Consider the following 17,158-nt stretch of genomic DNA (forward strand, 5'->3'; position numbering starts at 1 on the left):
CCCCCAAAATGTGATTGTGGTCACAGGTCATCATATTGGTGCTGTTGTTAATCATAGAACAAATGCCAAGGTGTTAATTTCAACTATACTGTACAAAAATATGAACTCAACATGTAAAGTGTTGGTCCCATATTTCATGAACTGAAATAAAAGATCCCAGAAATGTTACATACGCACAAAAAGCGTATTTCTCTCAAATGTTTTCATCCCTGTTAGTGAGCATTTCTGCTTTGCCAAGATGATCCATCCACCTGACAGGTGTGGCATATCAAGAAGCTTATTAAACAGCATGATCATTACACAGGTGCACCTTGTGCTGGGGACAATAAAATGTGCCGTTTTGTCACACAACACAATGCCACAGATGTCTCAAGCTTTGAGGGAGCTTGCAGTTGGCATGCTGACTGTAGGAATGTCCATGAGAGCTGTTGTCAGAGAATTGAATGTTAATTTCTCTACCATAAGCTGCCTCCAGAGAGAGGCAGAGAGAATTTGGCAGTACGTCCAACCGGCTTTACAACCGCAGACCACATGTAACCACGCCAGCCCAGGACCTCCACATCCGGATTCTTCACCTGCAGGATGGTCTGAGAAGAGCCTTCCAAACAGCTGATGAAAGTTTGGGTTTGCTTCTTTGTGAAAGTTGACCTGTTTAGTAGTCTTACTCACATCGGCTACGGAGAGCATGATCACACAGATGTCCGGAACAGCTGATGCTCTCATGCATGCTTCAGTGTTACTTGCCTCGAAGTGATCATATTTAGCTCTTTCTGGTAGGCTTGTGTCACTGGGCAGCTCACAGCTGTGCTTGCCTTTGCAGTCTGTAATAGTTTGCAAGCCCTGCCACATCCGTCGTGCGTCAGAGCCAGTGTAGTACTGTTCTGAGAATGGTGTTATCAATGTTCATTCAACTTCAATTAATCTACTCAGTCTGCAACCCATAGTTTGTAAGATTCTGGTTGAATGAAGCAGACAAGAGTCCCAGCATACAAAAATCAAAGTGTTTATTCTCAAGAACGTTCTAAAGTCCATTATACAAAGACATCCATTTTATAGCTGCACACATACTTCCACACAAACAGTAGGTGAGTTTTTATCTCTACAGTTCTCACCACTGTGTATCACTGCCCAGCCGACAGTTCCATTCCCCCGAAATTAGGGAAACCTTGAGAAGTACTCCCTATGCCCCCATAAATTCCTAGCCAGGTCGGTCCAAACACAGTTTAACTGTTCTCTGTATCTTTCTTCGCCCCCCCACATACAAGTTCAAATCCTGAGCTATGCCTTGCTCAGACAGTCTGTTTTTTCCACTATACAGATACATTGTTTAACCTAATTCTGACTAAAACTACACACATAATCAGATTAAAATTTTATGATTCGAATCAATTTCATACAATTATACGTTTCCAGAGTGGAATTATTTCATCATTATCTTTCAACATTTAAATTATTTTATCAAGTACGATTCAGTCTTAGTCCTGTATTGACACTTTGCCTGTTTGATGGTTCGTCGGAGGGCATAGCGGGATTTCTTGTAAGCTCCTTGAAAGTGGCAGCTCTACCCTTTAGCTCAGTGCGGATGTTACCTGTAATCCATGGCTTCTGGTTGGGGTATGTACGTACGGTCACTGTGGGGACGACGTTATCGAAGCACTTATTGATGAAGCCAGTGACTGATGTGGTGTACTCCTCAATGCCATCAGAAGAATCCCAGAACACATTCCAGTCTGTGCTAGCAAAACAGTCCTGTAGCTTAGCATCTGCTTCATCTGACGACTTTCTAATTGACTGAGTCACTTGTGCTTCCTACTTTAGTTTCTGCTTGTTAGCAGGAATCAGGAAGATAGAATTATGGTCACATTTGCCAAATTGAGGGCGAGGGAGAGCTTTGTACACATCTCTGTGTGTGGTAGAAATGAGGTAAACAGATTTTAGTTTCCCTGCATTTGAAGTCCCCGACCGCTAGGAGCTCCGCCTCTGGATGAGCATTTTCCTGTTTGCTTAAGTCCGTTTACAGCTCATTGAGTGTGGTCTTAGTGCCAGTATCGGTTTGTTGTGGTATATTGACAGCTACGAAAAATATAAATGACAACTCCCTCGGTAAATATTGTGGTCTACAGCTTATCATTAGATAATCTACCTTAGGCGAGCAAAACCTTGAGACGTCCTTAGATTTCGTGCAACAGCTGTTGTTTACAAATATACATAGACCGACACGCCTCGTCTTACCAGATGCCGCTGTTCTATCCTGCTGAAAAGCTTAAAACCCACCAGCTGTATGTTATTTATGTCATCTTTCATCCACGACTCGGTGAAACATAAAATATTACTGTTTTTAATGTCCCGTTGGTAGGATATACGTGATCGTAGTTCATCTACTTTATTATTGATTGATTGTATGTTGGCTAATAGGTAAAGGTAGATTACCCTCTCGGTGTCTAATCCTTACAAGGCACCCGAACCTTTGTCCACGATACTTCCGTATCTTTCTCCTGCGAATGACGGGGATGAGGGCCTTGTCGGGCATCTGAAGTAAATCCTTCCCGTCCGACTCACTGAAGAAAAAGTATTCCTTCAGTACGTGGTGAGTAATCGCTGTCCTGATTTCTTTTAGCTGTTTTCGGTCATAAGACAAAATAAGTTACAAATAACGCAAAAAACATACACAATAGCACAATTGGTTAGGTGATCATAAAACCGCAGCCATCTCCTTCGGTGCCATTCTGATGCAGAATGCAAAATGAAGATTTAGAAAATGTCTCTTGGTATTATTAGAAGAATAGAGGTTACTCCCAACAGATGTCCAGTAAGAGAAAGGCAACTTTACTTGACATTGCTTTCAAATGATTCGCTCACATTCAGATTCAATCAGATATCATTGTTGGGGGTTTTGACAGTGTCTCATAAATCATGAGTCAGTTTAGACAATTCAATAACTGTCACATTGTAATTTCCTCAAAAAGAAAGACAGTTTGTAATTTATCAAATAAATAATGTCCCATTTAGTGTAAAAATAAAGTGTAAAAAAAGTTAATCTGTGACTTTTGTATTTTTTCATTTCCAAACTATTTAATTTTAAGTGTGAGCTCAATCTCAAAAACTCTTGAAAGAAATATCACAGTTAAAACAATGCTTTGATTCCAGTCTATGGGGGATCATTGAATGTTGTTTTAAGTAGATGAGGGTAGCAATTAAAAAGAAAAACTTCAAAATAGAGACATTTACACTTTAAAATGGTTAAAACGCTCCCTGCTGAATTGTCTCCTCAATGTAAAAATACGTCAAAGAGCATATCTTATTTTGAATCATACTGTAAAGGAATAGACACATGGTAAATATTTACTATGCTTTTGCTGTCAACCTGCTTTTGCCCTTCTGTCTCACCCAGCCCTCTCTTCCCTGTCACAGAGACACTGAGGTATTTCAGAATATTTAGCAGAAGATGTACAGTAGGCAGCTTCTTGAGAGAGGAAGTCAAACATATCTTTTCTTTCTTGCTTGGAAGTGCCAAACGTAAGAAAAGAAACCAACATAGAAGAAAATGGATTCCGTACCTGTAATTATTATCTCCTCAGTTCCAGAAGGTTACCTAACATTCTGCCCCATTGTTCCAGTAAACAAGCACTTGATGTGATTATAATGGGCAGATTCCACCTCAGAGAGCGCATAATTGGTTTAAGTCCTAAATGTTACTCTATTCCCTTTAAAGTGCATTACTTTTTACCAGGGCCCATAGGGCTGTGGTCAAAAGCAAGGCACTATATAGGGAATAGGGTGCCATTTGGGACAAATCCTTGATGTTTTATTTACAGTCTGCCATTGAGGTCTGTCTCCAGGCTGTGGGTGTTAAATGGACCCAATCTCCCCCAGCCATGCCGCCAGAGCTTTACAAACACATCAAATTAAAAGAGCTATCATTGACAGAGAGACAATAATAACCCACAGGAGAGGTCTTTAAGAGCCCATCGAGTAAAGTGGTGCAGAATAAGTGCAGTTGAAGCATGAGTGTTGCTGGTCATTAAATTGTACCTGCAGCGGACTGGGGCCATCAATGTAAACAAAATTGGTTATGGATTTAATTATGAGATGATGAGAGGCCATTGGAAGCTATGAAGCTAAATCACTTTCAGCAATAGTGAATTCTCAACAATTCAGGTGAGGGTGAAGATTCAGAAATATTTTTCCAAATAAAACAATATTTGTAGGCGGCTTCGATAATGTATTTTTCAGCCTGTTTACATTTATGTGGTAGAAAATGTCTGATCACATCATGTTATTTTACAGCTTATTATTTAGATGGCTGTAATTCAGCCATTCTCAACTGGTGGGTCGCGACCCAAATTGGGTCGCAGGAGATTTTGAATGGGTCGCGATTGTCTGAGTAAAACAAAAAATGAAACATTTTCATGTATTTTTTTATGAAAAATACTCCAGTCTGAACTTAAACAACTAAAACCTGGTAGAAAGTGTGTAGAAATTATAATTAACCTATATAGGCAGAGTCAAAAAGGGACAGAATGATAGGCAGGGTCAGGGCAGGCAGGAAGGTTGGAACCGGGAAGACTAGAAAACAAGGACATGAGAACTGGTAACACACGGAAAACACGCTGGGATGATTTGACGCGACAAGACAAACAGGAAACATGAGACAGAGGGCTGTGAGACAAAGGTTTAATCCTAGACACATGGAAAGTGGGATGTATACGGAGGGTACGGGGCAACAGAAGACAAACAGCAGAGGGGCTACGGACTTCAAAGATGGGCAATGGACCAATAAAAAGGGGTGAAAGTTTGAGACTCTACCCTGAGGGGCAGATCATGGGTGGACAGCCATACCCTCTGCCCGGGCCGATAGCGGGGAGCCGGAGGTGGTTTGTCCGCCGACAGCGGAGGACGAACATCTGGGCCGAGGGTATGCTGGTCTCTTGCTCACGGGAGAGCGGGGGCTGGTAACCCAAGGAACACTCGAAGGGCGAGAGTCCAGTGGCCGAGCAGGCAAAGGAGTTGCGACCGTACTCCACCCACACAAGTTGCTGGCTCCAGGTGGTGGGATTGGCAGAGACGAGACAGCAAAGAGTAGTTTCAAGGTCCTGATTGGCTCGCTCCGATTGGCCGTTAGACTGGGGATGAAACCCAGAGAACAGGCTGGCCGATGACCCGAGGATGGTGCAGAATGCCTTCCAGAACCTGGACGAGAACTGAGAACCCCGATCGGAGACCATGTTGACCGGAAGTCCATAGATCCGGAAGATGTGCTGCACCATAAGCTGGGCTGTCTTCTTGTTTGAGGGTAACTTGGGAAGGGGAATGAAATGTGCAGCTTTGGAAAACCTATCCACCACAATAAGGATGGTGGTGTTGCCACCTGACAGAAGGAGACCAGTGACAAAGTCCAGGGATATATGGGACCAGGGGTGATGAGGAACAGGGAGTGGTTGAAGGAGACCAGCCAGAGTTTTCTGCGGAGTCTTGTTCTATGCGCACACAGTGCAGGTGTTGACGAATGCAGAGACGTACGGAACCATGGTGGGCCACAAAAAACGTTGGCAGATGAAAGCCAGGGTTCTGGGATGACAGATGATTTTAGAGGAATGGGCCCATTCCAGGACCGGGGACGAATCTGGGACAAACATTCGATGGTCCGGCTGGGAATGCTGCGTCTTGCGGACCCGGCTCTACCCCAGACCAGTGTAGCTGCTAGACAGGAGGTAAAGAGGATGGTCTCAGGGTCAAATGGTGTAGCATCCGAACTATACAGGCAGGAGCAGGCATCAAGTTTCACATTCTTGGACCCAGGGCGGTAGGCGATGGTAAAATTGAGTGAATAACAGAACCCAACGAGCAGTATATATAGTGATATCCTTCCGATAATCTGTGAAGGAAGGTGTCGAACAGGGACTCCGGGTTCCAGGCACTATCGGCGGCCAGCGTGCGATAGTCTACAGCGTAGTCTGCCACACTGTGGGAATCTGCCACACTGCGGGAGTAGCTTCCAAGCCGCCTCTCTCCCAGACACTGGGGAATCGAATACCTTCCTTACCTCCGCCACAAAATCCTCCAGACTAAGGCAAACGGTGGATTGTTGATCCCACACCGACATAGCCCAGACGAACGCCCTTCCAGACATCAGCATTATAAGATACGCTATCTTCAACCGATCCAAAGGCAACTAAGAGGACTGTAGCTCAAAGATGAGGGAGCACTGAGAGAGAAACGCCCGGCAGGTTCCAGGATCTCCAGCATAGCGTTCCGGAGGAGGTAAGCGGGGTTCTCGGGAAGCCGGGGTAGGCTGGGAAGAAGCATCGCTAGTAGCGAGGTTACTGAGCGCCCGGGAGGTTTCCGTTGTGGCTTGCTCCAGTGATGAGTTGAACATATGGTCACAGCGTTCCTCCAAGGTATGGAGCCCCTCCATACGGTTCTGAAGTAGCTCCTCGTGTCTTCTAATGGTGGCTCCTTGCAGGGAGACAGCGTTGTGGAGCTGGTCTGAGTCTGCTGGGTCAGTCATGGCCAGTTCGTACTATCACGACTCAGGATATGACCCAGATACAGACACAGGAGGCGGATAGTTCGGCTCTCAGAATATTTATTAAAACATCAGGGCAGGCAGAAAGTTTGAAACCGGGAAGACTAGAAAACAAGAACTTGAGAACTGGTAACACAGGAAAAACGTGTAGTGATAACTTGTCGAGACAAGACGAACTGGCAACAGACAGACAGAAAACACAGGTATAAATACACAGGGGATAATGGGGACAATAGGAGACACCTGGTGGGGGTTGGAGACTAGCACAATACAGTTGAAATAGATCAGGGTGTGACATATATATAATTAGCAGCGCTATTTAGTGGATTTGGTTGATTTTGTGGTCGCAAACCAGTGAGCTTATCATTCTTCATCAAGAATATGTGCAAAATTGAATGTTTTACGATGTTGTTCCCTTGTCATATAATTGGTACATTCACTATCAATATAGCATTAAAAAATATTTTTTCAGATTGCATTTTGGCAACAACAAAAAACACGATGTGAATATTGGATTGCAACTGAGACAACCTGGTTCAATTTGGGTCTCGAGGCAAAACCAATTGAGAACCACTGCTGTAATTAGATTGTCACTGACCTATTTTCTTTTGCAAACGGTCATTTACTACTATAATCAGGTCTCAGCAGAAAACTTCCTTCACACTCCTTAAACTTCAGCTGCCCTCTAAATTGCTGTTGACACTGTGGAGAAATGTCTAATATCAATGCTTAATGGATTCTGATGACAAACTACATGGTTGAAAGACCATGTAATCTCCCCTTAATTAATTAAAGCACACAGGGCTTTCCAACCCCATCTACTCCTGGCCATGCTGAACCAGCTGCCACTAAATGGCTTCACTTGCACTGCTGTCAAGTGGAAAAGATTGAGCTCCTCATGCTCAGGAAGGTGCTTAGGCAGATGCTTGTGTGTGTGTGTGTGTGTGTGTGTGTGTGTGTGTGTGTGTGTGTGTGTGTGTGTGTGTGTGTGTGTGTGTGTGTGTGTGTGTGTGTGTGTGTGTGTGTGTGTGTGTGTGTGTGTGTGTGTGTGTGTGTGTGTGTGTGTGCGCGAGCGCGCTAACAACATGAGTCCTCAGAAACATCTGCACATTCAGTGAGTTAATTATCCGCACCAGTACCCCAGTCCATCAGCAATTTACTACGCACACAAACACACACCTTATATGCACACAGAGACACATTTGGAAGCGTGTGTATAGAAACAGTCTCTCTCTACAACACACATATATTACAGTACATAACATACATAAAAAAACATTCTACAAAATGAATAACGAAATCAAAAACAGAACTGGTGTTACCTGTCATAACAATACCATTAGTTTTTAGTATGTCATATTCAACGACCATGCACCTTTGCTCAAGAACATAAGGTCTAATCTTAAACCGAATAGACAAAAATCATCTTATTTTTTATGACACAAATCCCAGCTCTGACTTTAACTCGTAATTAAATGAAAAATGACTGAGGCTTTACTCTGGTTTTGATAAGAGCCATCAGTTTGGAGTTGCTTTGGCTATTGATTTGATTAAGGAGCTTATACATTGTTTTGCACTTGACTGCACACACGGTAATCAGGCTGATTGGGATCTCACTCTGGCAGCAGAGCGGCTGCTTACCACATTTAACAACCAAACCACTCTGAGCTATGCGAGGAGGAGGCTGTCCAAATCAATTGGGCTATTTATTTTAAACTGAGAGCAGAAATCTTTATTTCCACACCCAATAAATATGAGATTCCAGTATGTATGCCCGAAGAGAGTGACACAAAGACACCCAGCTGTGTTTAAATGTAGGTGCAAATAAAAGGGGCCAAACAAAAATCCATTGTATGGTTTCACACATATAGTCAATTAAACAGTAAGTACTGTGAATGTCAAGAATCATCTACAAAGCATCTATAAACACAATACCACTATGTAGACCTATTTACTGTTTACAAAACCCATTTTAAACGTCATGGAAAATGACAAATGACACTTGGGTGGAGTTTTGTGCCCCTTGAAGCAGACAAATGAAAACAATCCAAACACCCCCTACATATATGAATGATGAAAATCTGGATGAAATTTGCACATATTTGCTCAGTTCTGTAGTAGCCTAAAGGTTGGGGCTGTAGATTGCCCTGGGACAGGGCCAACACTAAGGAGATCACCTCGGTGGGTGACTGAGTGAAGAATAATGTGGGTATAATTCTCATTCGAGGAAAAGAGGATATCTAAAGCGTATATATCCTATATAATGTGGATATCATTCTCCTTTAAGAGTCCCCCCCTGCCCTCAGAGACAGCTTTATGCACCTCTGTTATGAAAACAGCTATAGAGCTCACTGCTCAATCCTGCTCATGATTGACAATTATAGCTGTATAATTCTCCCCCCGGCCCGTCATCCCCTCATCTGCTCCTTCACTCTCTCGGCCGGTGACAGCCACCTCAGATAGCGGCAGATAAATATGTCATAAATCACAGCGGTCGGGGCTTTAAGGTTCTCCGGGGAGTAAATCTCCCACGGCTTCCAGGGCTACTATTCATCATCAGATTGAGAGTCACTCACGGTCTCTTTACTGGCTCTGACAGAGGGACCGTGAAGAGGCACGGACTCAAAGCCAGAGCAAACAGCGGGAACAAAGCATACTCTGTCCGGTGCCAATAACCCAGCGTTAAAGATGAGATTGCCTTGGTTTGCTTTTCTCTCTATCTCTCCATCCTCGATTCCTTCTCTTTCCTCTCGGAGATAACTCGATTTGATGTCAACATTTCCCTTTTTGCCTCCCAGCATCCAAGCGAGTGTAGTGTCAGCTGTTGTTAGCCTCTTGAGTTATTAACACCCTTCAACGGACGCTTTTCCCGCCTTCAGTTTTGTTAGCGTCGGCTAGCTTGACAGTTGCAAAGTTAATTAGCTTGTCTAATGAGAATCCGGTGTTGAGCTGGACATGACGTTTAAGGTGTGTCGGAAGGGAAAGCAAACAAATCAACTATTTAATTAGCAGAATGTGACAGATCATTTTTTACCTTCCCTCTATATCTCTTTCTCTCTCAAAATGAGCTGAGCCCACATTGTGTTTGTTTTGAGGCTATAATGAACTACAGTATACATCCAGGACCATTTCTTCTCTATCTGGAGGGAATAACAGACCACATGGGATTCTGTCTTTACTTACCACTTATTAGTGCCAATAGAAATGAAATCACAGTTAGTTGCCTGTGGATGTAGGGCTTAAAACGACACACACATGAATCATTTATCTGTGTAATAGCCCTGTGACGTGCTCCCCTCCTCCTGTTACCAGAACTAAAACGCTTCAGTCGATTTGAAGCCAGATAATGATCAATGGAGTGTGAGTGTGCCCGTCCTGATTTATATTTACACTGTCTTCGCCAACGTAGTCAGTTCCTGTCCCTGTAGCTTTAATAATAACTGTGGTGGAGCCGGAGCACAGGCCTCCATATTACCTCATCAGCAGACAGGAGACAGCTGAGAAAAGGCTGCTTTCAGTAATTAGACTTGTGCTGTGACAGAAGCTGAGCACTGCGACCATATCATATTAACATTAATATTAACATCTAGGGTATGCTGAATTGGTTGTTCAATATCTGTGTATAGTGTACATGCTCTCAAATAGGCCTATAAGCCTAATCATTGTCTGATCGACCACTATCCACAAGCTTATGAACTGCATCATGGCAATGGATACCCATGATATTCCAACAGTTAATACTTTCTTTATACTCTTTTGATTCATTGAGTCACTATTTCACTTCATCAAAGGCAAATGTGTCTATACTGTACCTATGTTGCGCCTTCGATATAGCCACCATGGGTATTATCGGATCCTGCTGGAACGTCTTTAAAACCCAGTAAGGTGGATGTCCACGCCCTGCGGAAATCGAATTAACATAATAAAGTCCTCATAAAAATCAATCAGTTTCAACTAGAGATATCTGTTTGCATTGGATGTGTCTCAATCCACTGCATCCGCCGATGGTCGCACTTTCGCATCTGTGGTGAAAGGTGACAGAGCAGGAGATGTGTGACCGAAAATCGGTCTTCTCACAAAATCGTCTGAACGGTTTGGCCTAGAAACTATTATGACCATTCTATGGAAAGGGAACACAGTGGTGGTCTCATGAACACGATGGTGTTCTCTGTTTCGCTCTACTGCACAACCCCACAAGTGTCAAGGGACTCGTCTGAATGTCCCCCGGGAACCAGTTGAAAATAATTTTGGATGTACAGTTGAAGTCGGAAGTTTACATACACCTTAGCCAAATACATTTAAACTCAGTTTTTCACAATTACTGACATTTAATCATAGTAAAAATCCCCTGTCTTCCGTCAGTTAGGATCACCACTTTATTTTAAGAATGTGAAATGTCAGAAAAATAGGAGAGAGAATGATTTATTTCAGATTTTATTTCTTTCATCACATTCCCAGTGGGTCAGAAGTTTACATGCACTCAATACTCAAGTAGTATTTACATTGTTTAACTTGGGTCAAACGTTTCGGGTAGCCTTCCACAAACTTCCCACAATAAGTTGGGTGAATTTAGGCCCATTCCTCCTGACAGAGATGGTGTAACTGAGTCAGGTTTGTAAGGCCTCTTTGCTTGCACACACTTTTTCAGTTCTGCCCACAAATGTTCTATAAGATTGAGATCAGGGCTTTGTGATGGCCACTCCAATACCTTGACTTTGTTGTCCTTAAGCCACTTTGCCACAACTTTGGAAGTGGGTTTGGGGTCATTGTCCATTTGGAAGACCCATCTGCGACCAAGCTTTAACTTCCTGACTGATGTCTTGAGATGTTGCTTCAATATATCCACATAATTGTCCTACCTCATGATGCCATCTATTATGTGAAGTGCACCAGTACCTCCTTCAGCAAAGAACCCCCACAACATGATGCTGCCAAGGTTGGGATGGTATTCTTCGGCTTGCAAGCCTCCCCCTTTTTTCTCCAAACATAATGATGGTCATTATGGCCAAACAGTTCTATTTTTGTTTCATTAGACCAGAGGACATTTCTCCAAGAAGTACGATGTGCAGTTGCAAACCGTAGTCTGGCTTTTATATGGCGGTTTTGGAGTAGTGGCTTCTACCTTGCTGAGCGGCCTTTCAGGTTATGTTGATATAGGACTCGTTTTACTGTGGATATAGATACTTTTGTACCTGTTTCTTCCAGCATCTTCACAAGGTCCTTTGCTGTTGTTCTGGGACTGATTTGCACTTTCACACCATAGTCAATTCATCTCTTGGAGACAGAACGCTTCTTCTTCCTGAGCGGCATGGCGGCTGAGTGGTACCATGGTGTTTATACTTGCGTGCTATTGTTTGTACAGATGAACGTGGTACCTTCAGGCATTTGGAAATTGCTCTGAAGGATGAACCAGACTTGTGGAGGTCTATAATTTTTTCTGAGGTCTTGGCTGATTTATTTTAATTTTCCCATGATCTCAAGCAAAGAAGCACTGAGTTTGAAGGTAGCCCTTGAAATGCATCCACAGGTACATCTCCAATTGACTCAAAGGAGGTCAATTAGCCTATCAGAAGCTTCTAAAGCCATGACATCATTTTCTGGAATTTTACAAGCTGTTTAAAGGCACAGTCAATTTAGTGTATGTAAACTTCTGACCCACTGGAATTGTAATACAGTTAAATAATCTGTCCTGTAAACAATTGTTGGAAAAATTACTTGTGTCATGCACAAAGTAGATGTCCTAACCGACTTGCCAAAACTATAGTTTGTTAACAAGAAATTTGTGGAGTGGTTGAAAATGAGTTTTAATGACTCTAAACTAAGAAACATAGGACATTACAGTCTTTCAGGTCCCATTGACTTCAAATGGAGCTCGTCCAGTTTATTTTCCAGTGATTGTACGTTCACCAATAGAACGGAGAGTAGAGGCGGTTTATGAATTTGCCGATGCAGTTTTGTCAGAGGGCCAGCACGTCGGCCTCTCTTACGCCGCATTTTTCTTTTCCGTGTCCCGGGGATTACGGCCTGGTCTAGGGTGAGCATTATGTCCTGTACCTCCGACTCGTTGAAGTAGAAATCTCCATCCAAATCGAAGGTAGTGATCACTGTTCTGATGTCCAGAAGCTCTTTTCTGTCATAGAAAACGATTGCGAAAAAATGATGCACAAAAAAGTTACAATCAGTGCAAAAAACACACAAAATAGCAGAATATCAGCATGTTAAATGTGCAACCAGAGGGGAAAAAAACTCCCAGACCACCTTTACTCCACACACAGAGACGCGTACAAGCTCTCCCTCCATTTGGCAAATCTGACCATAATTCTATCTTCCTGATTCCTGCTTGCAAGCAGAAACTAAGTGACTCGGTCAATTAGAAAGTGGTCAGATGAAGCAGATACTAAGCTACAGGACTGTTTTGCTAGGACGGACTGGAATATGTTCCGGGATTCTTCCGATGGCATTGAGGTACACCACATCAGTGACTGGCTTCATCAATAAGTGCATCAATGACGTCGACTCCACAGTGACTGTACGTATATACCCCAACCAGAAGCCATGGATTACAGGCAACATCTGCACCAAGCTAAAGGGTATAGCTAAGATCGAATCATACTACACCGGCTCCGACGCTCGTCAGATGTGGCTATTACAGACTACAAAGGGAAGCACAGCCGAGAGCTACCCAGTGGCACAAGCCTACCAGACAAGCTAAATTACTTCTATGCTGACTTCGAGGAAAGTAACACTAAAACCTGCATGATAGCATCAGCTGTTCCGGACGACTGTGTGATCTCGCTCTCCACAGCCGATGTAAGACCTTTAAACAGGTCAACATTCACAAGGCCGCAGGGGCCAGAAGGATTACCGGGACGTGTACTAAAAAGCATGCGCTGACCAACTGGCAAGTGTCTTCACTCACATTTTCAACCTCTCCATGTCTGAGTCTGTAATACCAACATGTTTTAAGCAGACCACCATAGTCTCTGTGCCCAAGAACACTAAGGTAACCTGCCTAAATTACTTCCGACCCGTAGCCGTCACGTCTGTAGCCATGAAGTGCTTTGAAAGGCTGGTCATGGCTCACATCAACACCATTATACCAGAAACCCTAGACAAACTCCAATTTGCATACCTCCCCACAGATGATGCAATCTATATTGCACTCCACGCTTCCCTTTCACACCTGGACAAAAGGAACACCTATGTGAGAATGTTATTCATTGACTACAGCTCAGCGTAGTGCTCTCAAAGCTCATCAATAAGCTAAGGACCGTGGGACTAAACCCCTCCCTCTGCAACTGGATGCTGGACTTCCTGACGGGCCGCCCCCAGGCGGTAAGGGTAGGTAACAACACATCCGCCACGCTGATCCTCAACACGGGGGCCCCTCAGGTGTGCATGCTCAGTCCCCTCCTGTACTCCCTCTTCACTCATGATTGCACTGCCAAGCACGACTCCAACACCATCATTAAGTTTGTAGATGACACCACAATGGTAGGCTTGATCACAGACAACGATGAGACAGCCTATAGGGAGGTCAGAGACCTGACCGTGTGGTGCAAGGACAACAACTTCTCCCTCAATGTGATCAAGACTAAGAAGATGATTGTGGTCTACAGGAAAAGGAGCCCTCATTCTCATCAATGGGGCTGTAGTGGAGCAGGTTGAACGCTTCAAGTTCCTTGGCGTCCACATCACCAACAAACTAACGTGGTCCAAGCACACCAAGACAGTTGTGAAGAGGGCATGATACTGGAAAGATTTGGCATGGGTCCTTAGATCCTCAAAAGGTTCTACTGTTGCACCATCGAGAGCATCCTGACAGATTTAATCACTGCCTGGTATGGCAACGGCTTCTGACCGCAAGGCACTACAGAGGGTAGAGGGTAGGGCCCCAGTACATCACTCTATAGGACCTCTATACCAGGCGGTGTCAGAGGAAGGCCCTAAAACTTGTCAAAGACTCCAGCCTCCCTAGTCATAGACTGATCTTTCTGCTACCGCACTGCAAGCGGTACCGGAATGCCAAGTTATTAACTTTCCGGGTCATCTTCGCTTCCAGTCTTGTTGACGATGAATGATCTTTGGATGACTTTAGGTAGTTGAACTATTCACCATTTACTAGTGTACACCCTTCTTACTTTGAGCAGTTTGCACTCTTACCTTTATCAGCTTGCCCCATTCCAACACTCTTGAATCCCTCCCCCTTCCATCAATAAATCATTGGAGGAGATGCCTTACTTCGTCAGGCACCATTCATATCGCCTCTGCCAGGAAGTGATAACTGCTCCCATCTCTCGCCCAGCCATGGAGATTTATAGGGCTCCGATAAGCAACAAGCTAGCCATCATTCTCATCGGCCAAATGGAGCCGTGCTTCCTGGCTTTTATGCATTTATGCTTATTGTGTTTGTGTGTTTTAGCCCAGGAGGCATGGGGTCCTGCCAAAGAGGCCCGGAGACACAGTCTGTGTCATTACTTTCTATTAGATAAAGAAATAAATATGCCACAAAGGGATTGGGTTGCGTTGAAGAGAAAGTGAAGGGAAATGCTGTCTTTCGAGAGCTCCTTCAGGACTGTTCACTCTGCTATGCTAGTCTGATTCATGTTGGTTTGTTTTATGTGGGAGCTTCCATTGTTTTTTTTTGTTTGTTTTCAATTTCCTCATTATTTTGTCTACTTTTTAAAATCATATCTGCCATGGTGGCTGCCCCCCCCAGCTATGGTCACCTGTAGTACATTTCTCCGCCTTCACACAGCAATGAAAATGAAAGCACCTTAACTGTGCACACAGTGGTCACTGTTTTGTTCCGTTTCGGCCGTGTCAGACATTACACAGAAGTAATCGTTGTAGTCGCATAATATCTTAAATATAACAACATTATCGCTGTTGACTTTGATCACATACTGTTTGTGGCAATGCCTACTGTTTGTGGTCTGGTCACACATACTACAGTATATCAATCCGAGCTGTAAACCCCAGCTTATAGCAGCCATATTTAAAGCCTGCTGTGTTAATAGTCATGTGTTATCCCTCCACCCAGATGCCTATTGATATGAGTCCCCTGTGAGCCCTACTGGCCCTGTTAATGGAGCGGTGGCTAACGTCCCATGAAGGAACGTTATGGCACCACAGTGATCATCACAGCGCAATATACATTTAAACATATATGTTATGATGGGAGTCAAAACCCTTCCTCGTTCTCAATCATTATGATTTCATACAGCCGGAGTAATAAGTAATGCCCCCCCTCTTCCTCTCTCTCTCTCGTTTTGATGAATTCGGCTGTGCATGATATTGCTCATGCTGGCAGCTCAATGAGAAATGAGGTAGAGTCGCTCTGCGTTGGTTTAGCAGTAAATCTGAGTTATGTTCGCTCAACCGTACGCAGTGAGGAAATGTGATATGAAGACCTTACTAATTATCATAATTTTATGCTGTGGTTGCACACCAGTTTCTGAATATTTGTTACCCTTAAAGCCCCACTCCTTAATTCAAGAATCAATGGGTATGTATAATTAACTTAAATGACCAAAAAGGGCTGTAAAAATCACTGAGTCGGGCTTTAACAATATGTCTTGTTGGAGCCATAGTATAATATAGTATTGGCTTAATGAGACATGGTTATATAGAGTCAAGGTCAGGGAGCTATGCCAGAGGCTGCATACCTTGCTAAGATTCTGATTTTAGATATGACAATGAGACTGATTGCAATGCATTTCCATACTATGGTTTTTCTCTCTATTATGTTACTCTTTCACCTCTGGCAAATTTCTGATTCATTTTTGCCAAACAATGAATAAATTGTCAGGCTGATTCGGTATCAGTACAACACGGCCCCACAAACAAAAGATGCTCTTTGAATGTGTTGATTTTCTGGTCCGAGGGAAGCTAATTAAAAACAAACAAATTCCCCCGATGTTATCTTATCAAAATGTGTTTCTGTGACTGTGAAAATGAGTTAAGACACTCACTAGAGTGTTGTTCTGATGAGGAGAAAAAGTATTATTATCTTAATTGGAGCACCAATTATTAGAGCATGACTTACACCTACACTACTATACCACTGTTGAATATGTTTAGAGTTTAAAAATAATTCTCATCACAGCAGAGACATAGATTTATATATCTTAATCATTATGATATCGGTGACCAGCTGGTTACAAATATCATTGAAAACACAATAGTTACTTTCTACCGTTCTCAGACTCCTCGCATTGTCTCAATATGGCCTGATCTTCTCCACAAAACTGCCTAAAAGTTAGCTAAATTTTTATCAAAAGAGTATTCCTCTGATAAACATATGTTTTCCTCCAACACCAACTATTCATCAGATGCTAATTTTATTAGACAGGCTCTTCAAAAAGGAATCCAAATGAAAGGAACACATCATGCTTTTGATTCCTTTGTAAAGAAGCACATTTATCTGTCAGCATAATTTGAAGACAACAGAGCAGCGATTGATGATTAGGACATTGTTTTCTACTTCCCAAATGAGCCCCTATTCCCTTTTATGGTGCACTATTTTTGATCAGGGCCCCACAGGACTCTCTTCAAATGTAGTGCACTACAATGTGAATAGGGTGCCATTTTGGGACATACACTTTCTTTCCCTGCAGTGTGAGCATAATG

This window comes from Oncorhynchus keta, chromosome 22, assembly GCF_023373465.1.
Source record: "Oncorhynchus keta strain PuntledgeMale-10-30-2019 chromosome 22, Oket_V2, whole genome shotgun sequence".
Lineage (NCBI taxonomy): Eukaryota > Metazoa > Chordata > Actinopteri > Salmoniformes > Salmonidae > Oncorhynchus > Oncorhynchus keta.